The following is a 14083-nucleotide window of genomic DNA, read 5'->3' as shown; positions in this document are numbered from 1 at the left end:
TTAGAAGGCAATGTCTTGTAAAACAGTATAAGAATGGCTTCACGTCCTGTTACTAATCAGACAAATCCTTGTATTTGCATGTTTTTGTCTCCTTGCTGCAAGTAAATTAAAGTGCCTTAACTGAACCTTACATGTATTGGTCTTTGAAGTTTTTTCCTTTGACAATAAGGTCCTGCTGATCTCTTCCCTAGCCTTGCAGATAAGGCTTTTTAGCATTATGGATCAATAGTTCTAGGTCTGCATGTTAACAGATTGATGTGCATTGCATATCACATAACATTTTATATGAATTTCTGTAGTGTGGGTGATATATGTGTGAAAAAAGTATTGAGACACCAGGGTTGCAGCGCTAAGGGGGAGGCAACACATGGCTGTACTATAAATATGTGACATATTGTTAGATAGGGCCTTCAGTTTGTTATGATTCCCCATGTAATTTCATGTCATAGACAAGAAATGGACAGTAAACAGCAGTAATACATTAGAATATTCACTTTTCAACAGCTTGGCAAACAGCTGGTTTGCACAATGGTTGGCAAAGTATTTTTGCATGTGAGATACACATTTCCAGTACTTTCGTTGTTTGTGCATAGTTAAGCAATGCACAAATGTGAGCTGCATTGCTAAAGTCTGAGAATTAGAACTGAGTCTATGAAACACAGCTGCTGCTTAACTGACTCTATGGCAGCAGGTGTAAATGCTTTGACACATTTCTTTTTGAGGACAGATGATACTGGGTTTGAATCCAGGTGTATCTAATACTTTTAAAGATTTTTAAATAAACAGTGGTAATGCAATGACATGACTTATTTTATAGTACATGTGTTACTGTGTGTTGGCATAGTGCATCAAGGTTAAACAGCATTGCACGGAGATAACCACAGCGTTATACTGCCACTCACCAGCATTGAACATTGGTGCATGATATTAAACTCTGTGCAAACACAGAGGCCAAAAAGTGAAGGGATCCATTGCTTTTTCTGCTATTTATGTGTGCTGTATGTGATTCTATTTTTTGACCAGATTATATGTGTTAAAATAGGAAAGTGGTGAAATGGGGAGCAAACAGGGGGAATTACAAATGGAAAGCAATACAGGAATGTGCAGGAAGGAGATAGGATAAAACCATAGCTATCCATTTCTTCAACAGTAATAAATGATTGTATGTGCAGAATATTAGCTGAATTTGGACTGTCACTTCCAGAGAGAGGGGTGACAACAATGTAATCATGTTGTATAGCCAACTGGACCAAATCAAGAGTATCAAGAAGGCACATGTGTGAAATGGAGAGATATGTATGGGGTGATTATTTATTTATTTTTTTGTGGGACAGGTGCCCATTTTTTTTTAATTCGGTAAGAGAAGACTGCTGGGTAAGAGATGTAGTTATGTCTGGGTTAGGTAAGTTGGGTAGATGAGGAAGCAAAGGCAAACAAACAAACAAGACAAATAAGACAAAAGACAGGGATGGTGATGGACATAAAAGGTTGGGAACACTATGAATGGGGTGAGGGAGGGGACAATGCAGGCTTATGGACATCAAGCTTGGAGACAGTGAAAACTGAATCCTTACTTACTGGACTGTCATCACTGTTCCCTTAATCCACTGATGGCTGGAGTGTTTGACATCTTCTCCTCCTATGGACCATGAGGGAGAGCAGCCTCTCCATCTGACATAGGCATACACTAATGGTGCAGTGCACAACCCTAAACACCATCCCTGGCATCTCCCTGCAAGCGATGAAATCACCACCTCTGCCACTGCTCCTGGAGAGTGCCACTGAACCAACATCTGGGGCAGTACTACCTGAGGGCACAGATAGTGCAGGAGCAGCAGAGGCAGTGCTGCCAGGTTTCTGCCAGAAGTGCTGAGCATTGGTGCTGGAGCCAGTAGAGCAGCGCAGGCTGATCCACTGGGGCTGGATGACCTTGTTGTGCTGTGGTACACATGGATGACATGTTGACATTTTGTGTTGACATTTTGACAACACATAATAGAAAATAAAAAAAGAGAGATGAAGGTTGGAATGAAAGAAAAAATAGATAAAATTAGTACCATCATGTGTGACATACAATGCATTAACACAATTATGCAACTGTTTTATCTGACATATTACATTTAAGTACATGTCCTAACAGATACACCTACACTACAGATTGCTGAAAGTAATCCTTGAAATGTGCATATATTGCACATATGCGTGTTCCAGTTATACAGATTACAGTTTACAGCAGGGCATTTGTGCCACTGGTATAGAGTTTTTAATTTAGTGTAAATATTATTCAAGAAATAACAGTATTGAATAGTTGGAAATCATGGTATTTGAACCCACAAACTCTGACTACAGTCTAATATTGGACTCTTACAGACTAAGGCATTCATACTTGCTTTTGCAATTGAGATATGCATGCTCAATTTGATACAACCATATAAAAGACTAAAAAGGCTATCTTTAACTTTTAAAGCTACAATAACACTTCTCTTTTGCTGCATACATACCACTTGCTACCCTCAGTCTCTCCAGTTGAGCAACATGAGCCTGCCACTGGAACTCATGCTCAGTGGCAGCTGTGGAAAGAACAGGAAAGAACAGAAGAGCATTATGCTTACCAGTCGTGCCTATATTTACCTTTCTAAGTCTTACAATTACTCTCTTATTGTCACATTAACACAGTTGTAGGATGTCCACAGTCTCAAATACCTCCAACCAATGCTTGAGAGTATCCTTTTTTCTCCTGTGTAGGTCATTAAAATGATGCCTACATTGCTCTACAGTTTGTGGGATAGAAGTGGTACCAGATATAGCCTGGGCCAAACTATTCCATGCCACAGACTGGTACTGGGAGCCAGAATAGTCCACCTGCAGAAGCCTTTGACTGTAGTGCTTTACCAGGAGTCCAATAAAAATCCTGAAATCCTGGACACCCCACTTCTGGCACCTTTCTCTCTAATGCCTGCCATGATCGCCAGCTGAACTAGTGCAATGGAAACTGTTGCTTTCCTGTCAATTCCAGTTATTGTGTTTACTGGCAGTGTACAAATCCAAGCAATGATGCCAACCACTTTTGCGAGATGTTAAGTGGAGTGCAGTAGTACCAAGCAGGGAGGAATTAAATTATTGAAATTGGAAGGTTAATTTGAGACTTGGCCTTAGTTTGAGGGGTGTCTACTGATGTTGCCTGAAAATATATATTGGAAATTGGAAGGTAACTGTTAGGTGAGTTAAGCTTGCAGTCATGCACTGGGGGCATAAATGTAATGTCCTGACATTTTTTTTTCTTTATACACTGAGGACATTTTATTTTTACAGTGTAGGATTCACACCTAGGCACAAGGCACAAAACATTTTCTTCCACAATGCTGATTTTCCATCTTTGCTACAGAAAAAGTGTTGCTCAGACATAGTCAGGAATCATACATAAATGCAGGTGAGAGTTTGAGCTGTTACACATGTATGTGTGTGACCTGACAAGGTTATTGGATATAGATCCAGCTGTGTATGTGTCTTAGTTAATTGTGAAGGCCATGCAAGCCTAGATAGCAGAATTATACTTACAGAAATATAATATGACAGTATACTCTCTGTCATACAACTGAAAACACAATAATGGTTTCTCATCGCTCATACATATAATTCATATTGGCTCCACCATGTAGAGTGTTATAAGTGAGAATGAATATAATGGGAAGTGGAATAACAGCAAAAAATGTCTGGAATATCCTGTATTAGAACCCAGGACCATGTGAATGACAGTCCTACGCTTACACCTGTTGCCACAAGAATGTTGAAATAACACTTGTCTATTTTTTGGTTCATTGCTATAAACTGCACTGTCACAACAGTAAAAATAGGTTGCATACCCTGTACTAGAACCCAGGACCATCTATATTCCAGTCCTACACTTATACCTGCTGCCTCAGGACTAGTTACATGAAATTTCCTAATTTCATAATCATTCTTAAGGTCTCTGTGTTAACTGCTGTGGAACACAGATTAGTGGGTTAGCGCAATGCCCAACAGTTTTAACTGAATGTATCCGGTTTTAATTATTGGCTGTTTGAGTCCTGTCTGAAGGTGTTTGATGGCTGCAGCTGCTAACCCTTATGCAATCCCAGTAAACACATGTATGCGATGAAATACAGAAAATGCAACAATATATTGTTTTTGACCTTTACCCTTTTACAGATGCCTTGGTTGCAGATGTTTTGCAGGTGTTCTGTCTGCTTTCTGGGTGGCCTACTAGTCCAGTTTGTGCACTGCCATGCTTCTTGGAAACAAGATAAGCATAGCCAAATCTGACATTCATTTTTACCATTTCTTGTGTTTGCACTAAGAGATGCATCACACAAATACTGCCCCCCAAGAAAAGAAAGAAAAGAAAAAAGGAAAAAGGGACAAGTAGTTGAAATGCAGAAAAGCAATCTATGACATATGCACTAGAAAATATTAGTACACATGAAATAGCTCTACATAGATCTGGATTTGAACTCTCACTCCAATGAAACTTTGGAACACAGGAAGGCTGCCTTATCCCTCTTTGCTACACAAACAGCTTTGCAGCAAGGAACTGAAATCATTCTGCATACAGCCAACTGCAATATCATCTACAGTAATGTGAACCCATACAACTGTTATTTGTACATTTATTATTTTTGGGTGAAGTGCACTAAGTGATCACACAACCAGTTATGAGTATTGCTTGCAAATATGCAGCTCTGTGTTACATTTCTATGTTTGTTAGTCATTCTTCTATCTGACCAGTAATCTGAGACATGCAGTCTGTAAGCCATTCTATATAAATGTCCATAAAATGTGTGAGGATATTAAATGACAATAATATAATATGCAGTTGCCAACAAATGAAGGGGAGGTTGGATGTTACTAAATAGAACCTGTGAATTCTACCCTGCTTACTTACATTTCCAGCCTTCACAAAATTACATCTAATACTTTGTAAGTCTAACCTGACACACTAACTGGATGTAGGCAGCCTGCACTGCTGTTGTGTTTTCCTTGTCCCAACCAGTAATCATTCACAATTGCAATCCATTAAAAACAAACACTGAGGGAGTGCCAAGTATTTGGGATTCAGTAATTCTAATGAGTTCAGACCTGATTTGCATCTTCACTGTGCTGACAACCCTGAATCTACACCACAAAAAGGCAACCATGTATCTAGGGAAACTGAAGGTGAGGTGACTTGCTTATGCAGAGAACACAGAAAATAGGCTATTACTTTGGGATATATCTGCAAAGAAGATTATTGAACTAGAGAAGGTATGCTTGCATATTGTCAGCTACATAATGCATATGCTGAAATATAATTAAGAAAAATGTGTATAATAGTTTAATATATATATTTTGATTATCAAAGTCTTTTATACTTTATCTGTATGCATTATTTAGAAATGTACTGATGGCATGGGTATTTCACAGGTACACATGATTGGCAATACCTTAACATGGAATGTTCTGTCTTAAATCTGTAGACATGTTTCAGGGACATTTAATTTGATAGTACTTTTAGCACTTCAAAGATGGTTTGTTAGTAAAATGTGTCATTTGCCTGTTCTTTGGGAGGAGGGGGAACAAAGTGGCATTTCTGTTATGGCACAAACAAAGATATGCTGCTCTTGTTACCCTCCTTTTTCTGGCATCTGGTCTGTTGTTTGTATTTCAAATCTCTAGACCATTTTATGTTTCTCCAGTGAGTAATACTGAAATGCTATCTTTTCTGTTTTATATGGAAACAGTTATTTTGTAGTTATGTGATACTTATGTGTATTATCCCTCTTTTAGAACACCTAGGACTATGCCATCCAGGTGTCTCAAACCTTGAAAAACCACCCTTCACTAACCCTGAGAAGCAGGTCATTGCTGATGCTTTTAGGCAACATGGTGCCTTCTTGCTTGAGAGGGGATGTGGAGATATGTCAGACAGAATGCAGATTTGACAGCAGATTGTCACAAACATTAATGCAGAGGGTAGCCACAGCGGGACATATGACCAGGTGCACCACATGGCCAGTGACATGATCTCATCTGCATGGAGGAGATCAGCAGTAGTGGGCCATGATCGGATGGATACTGGGGGGGGGCTGCTACAGAGCCACAACTAACAGCAAATGAAGAGTTCCTGTTCACTGTCAGGGATCCAGACAGCTCGCAGAAAAGTGCAGTGTGCAATGTCCTTGACACTGGTGCAACTGTTTCAGAGACTGCAAAAATGTCCCAGGAGGAGCTTCCATGTATGCTTTTGTATCTCAATTGTTAAATACCATTGTATAATAAAACAGTTTCAATCAATATGTTACTTCTGTTTCACAAGACATTTTTTGGGGGGTGAAGATTGCTACAGTTAAGACATTCTGATTGATTAGCTTAGGTTAGAGCTGTTATCCAGGCTCTTGTTGAAAGTATAGTTAATAGATATATAAATAGGAAAAAGTATTACCCCCTGTGTTACTGTAAATTGTGATGATGTTGTCCTTACCTTTTGCTTAACTTCTTCCAGGACCATCTAGCATGCAGAGGATACCATCATCTGTACACGGCAAGCCAAACATTTTTACATCAGTACTGATGAGCAATTCAAATAAATAGTTTAGCAGTTGATGTTGATGTCAGGACTGTTATGTGTATTGCTGTACTGTCTAATAGTGGCATCACTGTTATTTTGTTAGCATATATTAGAGTATAGTAGTTTAGGTATTAATTTTTCCTGTGGTTGTTGCTTATTATCACAGGTAATCATGACAGTGGAAGTGTGGGACTTCTACCACCTGATGTCAGAGTATCAACAGACTCTGATGATGATGATGGCCAAACAGAGGCACAGTTGGGGAGTGCAGGGGTTGAATTTGACACTGAGGTTGACATACAGCCATCCCCTGAAATTCCATCAGACACAGGCAGTAGGCCTACACCTACTCATTCCACTGAGCCCACAAATATTGGACAGGTGGGGGGGTGAGGCAAGTGATCAGGGAAGTGTGGTTACTGTGGCTTCAATGCCTGTTGACTCTGGCCATAGCTAAAGTGTAGGTGAGGTGCCATGCAGTAGGGTTGTAAGGGGTGCTCAGCGGAGGCCTGCTGTCCATCCTCCACCTGATCCAGGTGTCTCTTCCTGTGCCACTCAATGTATGTTAAAGGCCATCATGGAGGCACAGACACATTCTCATAGGTACTCCAGAGAAATGCTTAGGGTTGTAGATATGGCACAGGCTGACAAGTGTGACTGCTTCCTCCATGTTGCTGATTCAATGGATCAGATGAATGACACATTGGAATGAACGGTGTCTGTGACAGAATGTCTGCTGGGAGGGGAGCTGCATCCTTATGGGTATAGGTCAGCCACATCATCTGCTGTTAGTCAATATCGTCATGATCAATCATGCTCCCATAGTGGCACTACTTCCACTGCTCCATCAGTGGTTGAGCTGTCCACACCCAGACATGGCAGGCCATGGGGTCATGGTCCTGGAGGTACCCATGAGCAGAGGTCATCCAGCAGACATCAATCATATTCAGGCAGCAGCCGTGCATCTGACCATGTGCATGAATGTGTCAGTGCAACTTCTGGCAGAGCCAGTTCTCATAGTCGGGGATGACAATGATGAACTGCCACCTCTACCATGCATGGCTCACACCTGTCCGACTTACCAAGATGTAGAACTATCACAGAGCTTGGATGCATTCATGCAGACACTCACACACCAGTTTCACCTGGAGGACTCCTATAGACACACACACAACAGTTACATGGTTCAGCCATGCAGCTTAAAAGTCATTTTGTCTCACTGTCCATATTTTGCTTCATCTAAATGTCTGCCTGCTTCTCTTTCTTACTCACAAACACTCACTGACCTTTAGTGTCAGCCTAGGCTTCCTGCCCCCCAAACACCGTGTGCAAGTGATGATAACTTGCCATATCCCTGTTTTGTATCTTTTGGATTAAGGTATAACTAAGCTTTGTGTCTGATGCTCACAGTGCATAGCTGAATTAGTGTTTAGTATATCTGCATTTGTGATGTTGAACTGGTAATTGTACCTTTGACTTATATTGGTCTTAGAATGGTAGACAGTTGATAGCATCAACATTTTTCAACTTTATTGTGAATGATCTTGTGAGAGTTGTGAAGTCTGAAACCACAATGTGTATCATTACTTTCTAACTTCTCGCTTTAATGATTTTCCAGTACAAGTGTATGGTGCTAAACTGAGGGCATGCAGTGACTATCACTACTTTTGAGAGGCATGACTGTGTGAATCTTTTATGTCATAGGTCTACTACTTAATAACGGACACATATAAGTCAAATAAGTCTCTGCTGTCACATGTTAAGGTCATTTCTTACAAATCTTCCACCTTTTATTTGCTTACACTACCAAGTAACAAAATGCAAGGATATTCTAGTCATTCATATTATTACACAATACAAGCCAGGTTCAACACTTACCTTGTAAATCCAGCAGTTGCAACAGTTTTAGTTCAAGGCTGACTCTGTCTGACGTAAGCAGTACGCAGCCAATACATGGTGAGGTAAAGATTGTGAGAGTTGCCTGGCATCAATGTTACTATATGTATGTGCATAAGAGGAAGGTTTTAGGTCCTTAAGTGGTGAGTGAATGTGCTATGTGTTGTCTCTTAACCAATGTAAGGGCATATTGAGAATGCCTACATCAGCATACACCCACAATAGCTGTAGATTTCCCCTCTGACTCCTCATCTGCATGTGGCTGTGGTGACCTTGGCACTGGTGGAATGTGTGTTCCTTCCCCTTGTTGATCCTGCTGAAGCTGTTTTCTCAGGATGATGTTGCGTAGCATGGCACATACTGTGAATATTTCAGTACATGTCCAAGGATTGTACTACAGGGCTCCCCCAGATGTATCTAGGCACTGGAACTTTGACTTCAGCAGCCTAAACACGTGCTCTATGATATTTCTGGTTTGAATGTGTACCTCATTATGGAGTTCTTTAGTGGTTGTGTGTGCATTTCTGATGTGTGCCATCAGCCACGATTCCAGTGCATAACCTGCATCGCCCAGTAAATGACCCTTTGGGATATCCCCCTTAGTAAACATCTGATACAGTTGGGAGGTGTGCCAGATATTTAAATCATGATAACTGCCAGGATTGCCAGCAACACATTCAGGATGATTCCCTTGGTATTACACACAACTTGGCAGTTAATAGAGTGAAAGCCCTTTCTATTAATGTAGAGCCTTCCCTGTTCCCCAGGTGGTGCCTTAATTTATACATGTGTGCAATCTATGGGACCCAGTTCTTCAGGGTAGTGTGCAACAGGGTAGAATGTCTGCATATTTCTGGCCCTATTCTCAGGAGTATGGAGAAAATATATGTGGTCAGCAGCATGTTGGAGCATGGAGAATAGCATTCAAGAACTGAAGGAGTATCTTGGATGCTGATGTCTCTGACACCCCCAGCATGCCCCCCTGTTTGTCTCTGAAAGGTACCTGCAGCTAAGATTATAAGTGCTACACATACCTTTGTCTCCACTGGGATTGATTCCACTCAGTTTGCCCTGGGTCTGAGTTGAGGACGACAGAGGTTGCAGAGCGCCTGTAGTGTGTCTCTAGCTACCCTGCAGCACTCTACAATTTTCACATCATGTAGGTTGTTATAAGTTACCTGGGGTCGGGAAACTCTTCTCCTTCTTGGCCTTGGTCTATTATTAGCAACAGCAGCAGCAGCAGCAGCATAGACTTCAGCCTGTTACACATACATATGAATTAAAGCAACAGCAGCCCCTAACATTCTTTCTGTGTATACATCTGTCCATGGCTGTATTCCATTAGATTTGAATTTCAATGGAAAAACCAGCACTGAGTCTACATGGTTGCTTTATAGCTTGTTGAATCGCTCCTCCATCTTGGATTGGTTGATTGCATACAATTCAGCTGCTTAAGTTGTAATGTGCATGCCACGGTGTTTACCTTGTTTGCGTGGCTGTGCACAGTACACACCATGCAGAGCTGTTTACTAAATCCAAAACAGCGTAAACGGACAATAAAGGCTGGCTGAAAGTTTTTTCTTTTTTTTTATACCTGAAATAGAAATAGTACAGAATAGAATAAAAATGTCATAAAGTGTTACGCTCATGGACAATAAAATCAAAACAGTTTATTTATGAGATTGACATGTAGTGTAATTTGTTACAAAGCTTTACGTTAATTGGCAGAAAAAAGTTTTGTAAATTGTGAGGTGACAAGATTGTACACATTGCTGCGACAATGCCAATCAAAGCAACCACTTTACTGCACTAAAAGAAGTAAATTGGGTAGAATTACCTCACCATTTTACGTACACCCAATTAATTACAACACAAAAATAACAATCCTTCAGCATGCCCAACTCTTATTACAGTTCTCCAAAATTACACCAATAATTTCTCATAAGATCAAATGATAAACAACCCCTTATACGCAAACCAAAAAAAAATCTGTTGTACACTCCCTATATTTCATCAAGGTAGGAAAAAGTTGGAACTCACTCCTTATAACAATCAGGTCATCAGTCATCACATGACCTCTACACATTCAAACCTTCGTTTAAAACATTCCTAATTCTGGCTCTGCTTGTGCTCTACACCAGGATAGTCCCATCCTATAATCTATTTTTCTTTTTCACCCCACTTCCATCTTCTAACCACAGTTTTATCTGGCCATCATCTCCCTTCACTTTCTCCAGCTCTAAGCATTTTTATTTTTCCTGATCTGCTGTTCCTCTCCCCTACCTTACTACCATATCGTGCTACACTACTGAAAATCTTTCTCACTTGCAATGTTACCAAAGTACAAATCATTCAAAGACTCATTTGTAAGTTGTAAAAATTTCTTTCTCTATTAACTTTATACACATACTTTCTCTTCTCATGTACACACATTTCACTCTCTCTTATCTCTGGCAGTTTGTCAAGTTATTAATAATCCTTTTTTTTCAACTAACCACTGTCTCTTTTTATCACTTTTGAATAAATCTATTTTCTCTACTTATATCTACTTTGCTTCTGTCTGTCTTTCTTCCTTGATCTATTCTAATTTAAACAAATTAAGCTTAGTTCTCTCACTAGACAATCTTACTATTTCTTTGGTTATTCTGCATTATTTTGCATTGTATTATGCTTGTAAAAATAACAACCTTTGTGACTCGGTTATATTATATTGTACTTGTAAAAATGGCAATCCATATCAAATGTTTATATTTGCTACATTATACTGTTTTGCTTTCATAATATGTCTGGCTGTCCTCTGGAAATGGGTCATTGCACAGATGGACTTTCACTGAGTGTAGAAGAAACTGTTTTGAAAAGCCAGACTCCTGCCTTTTCGCATTTATTTTGCACTTTGCACTTTGGGCCCTAATATGGGTAAAAAAACTCTCACTGTTCATAAGGTAAAAGTAGATTCAGGGTATATGAGAGCGGGACTAAAGAACATGCAATGCTGGAAGCTACAGAAACTCATTCTGTGAGATAGAGATGAATGCTTCTATGATGCTTTAATAACGACATGTTTGAAAATATCATTTTACACGGACGATTGTAAATAAAATTAGGTTTATCTGTCAGCTGCATGACTGACAAGAGCAGGTTGAGCAAAAGACATACAGTGTGCACTGCTCATGTCCTAGCGTCTCAAACCCCACTACTGACAATTCCCCTTAAGACACCAAATGTGGGTCTGTTCCTTGGTAATATGAATGTTTCTATGAACTTCATAACCTCCAGTAATGTCTGCATTGCAGATTCATTTTGAGAAAGCAGGGTTGCTATTTTCCATAGCACTCTGCTGTATTTAAATGTATTCCCACACATAGGTTTTATTTTAGCTGACTGCACATTTAGGTAGTTCAGAAAATATGACCCATTTTACAGTACATCATTGAGAGCATATAATGCATTCACTTCTAGGTGCTTTTATGCAGAAACTTAGAAACATCTTCTGGGATGTTACAATTCCTTCACTCGCCTTCCACTGATATTTTTATTATGCATTAATCAGAAGTGTTCAGTACACATGCTAAAATGTATTATCCATAGTTATTCATATGCAGGAGTGTTTAATAACAGAGTTTAAAGACATCACTGCTAGCAGAGACATGAGCCAGCCTAGAAACAGTAGGATACAGATACAGTTCTGATTTCCAGGTGCACGGATTGCATATTTTTGACCAATGAATTTTGGAAAATCAGTTTCCCTTTCTAAATGTGCATCATGAAAAAGAAAGATTCTTGAGTTCTGTGGAAACCCAAGGATTTCCTTCCTTCTGTTGTGTTTTGACTTCAGAGTTTATTAGATAATATAGCAAGGGGGTGTAGGGGGTTGCCACCTGCAAAACACATGCTTTTGATGTTTTGATGTATTGACATTACACAACCCTGTGACTACAAATGTATGTGTTCAGAAATAACTCAGTGTTTATTTACCCTATGACTGAAATAAGGGGTACGTATCACTTCACCTAAAACTCATTTCACCTAAACCCGTTTCACCGAAACCAAATCACCTAAAGTTCATTTCAGCTAAAACTCATTTCACTGACAAGTAGTACAATAAGGCAAGTCAAAGGTATATGTCCTTTTCCCCACTGTAGTGCAATCCTGGTTTTAGTAGATATATATATATATATATATATATATAAATAAAGGGGTGTTGGGGGGCACAGCCCCCCACATTGGGGGGGGGTGGGGGGTGTAGCCCCCATTTTATTTTGGTTTTATGTTGTCTGGTGTTTTACATTATTTGGTAAAAGCCAACTAGGTGGGGGGGCTATGCCCCCCACACACCCCCTTAATGTATATACTAACACCAGGATCACACTACAGTGGGGAAAAGGACATATACCTTTCAATTGCATTGGAGTACTACTTGTCAGTGAACTGCGTTTTAGGTGAAATGAGTTTTAGATGAAATGAAATTTAGGTGATTTGGTCTTGGTGAAATGAGTTTAGGTGAAATGAGTTTTAGGTGAAGTGATACGTACCCGAAATAAGTTATAATAGAAATTTAAAATTATGCTATTGAGAAATTTTCTTCATGAATCACTGACAAGCTTCACATTTTGATCATGCCTTTGGTGTGCTCGGTAAGACAGGTGTTTCTTAGTGAATGGAGTAGAATTAATTATTAATGAATAAAACTAGGCTTTAAGCTAACAAATGAATGGAATTACATGAACAACATGGTATGATACATGAACAGCATGGTAGGATACAGAGTAAACCACAGAGCCCCAAAATGGAAAAAAATGAAGTTTAAATAATCTAACCCCCAAAGTATAACAGAGTCTGATAAAAACACAGGTACAAAAAAGAATAAAAACACTGGAAACATATGGAGTTGGTGTGCCTTTTGAAATCCCACTAAGCATTGCAAGATAGGTTTCCTCATAACAGACTCGGTAAATACAGAGCAGGAAAAAGATAATCCTAAAACACAAAGCTCAACATGTGTATGGCAAGACAGTATGTGCACTTATTATGGCTGTAATGCATCACTAGGCCACACCACTCACCCAGTCAACAAAAATTAATTAATGAGCAAATAGAACACTACTTTTCATCATAGCAGGTCTGTGATAGTCATTTTTCTTGGCATTAAGTGACTCAAGTCCACGTGTTCCTTAAATAAATATCATACAGATTTATTTATTTGTTAACTGGATAAATCCTTATGTGCAACCCAAAAGTACTGTTTGATTAAACAACTTGTTAACAATCGCACAATAGGTAAATGGAGGGTTAGGGATTCAAACCCAGGACTGGAAGACAAGTTGTTATCATCTCATAGCTAGACAGATGTATGCAGACTAAGTAGCATCTTTAGTTCTAGTTGAAAAATGAATTTATTACTCAAGCTGGGTGAGATTCAAGGAAATAAGAAAGAAGAGTCATATTATCCTATCCTGAGGCAGGTATCTAATTTGGTGGCATGGATCCGCATTAAGTCAGTAAGTAAATAGGATGACCACCTCACTAGAAGAAAGTGATTTGTGCCTCAAAGATTGGAGTGACACGTCATTTTTTTGAAAGGTTTTAGCAGTGGTATTGCAGACA

Source organism: Protopterus annectens, chromosome 1.part0, assembly GCF_019279795.1.
Source record: "Protopterus annectens isolate FY-2018-M chromosome 1.part0, PAN1.0, whole genome shotgun sequence".
In the NCBI taxonomy this organism is placed as follows: domain Eukaryota; kingdom Metazoa; phylum Chordata; order Ceratodontiformes; family Protopteridae; genus Protopterus; species Protopterus annectens.
This window is presented reverse-complemented; position numbering follows the sequence as displayed.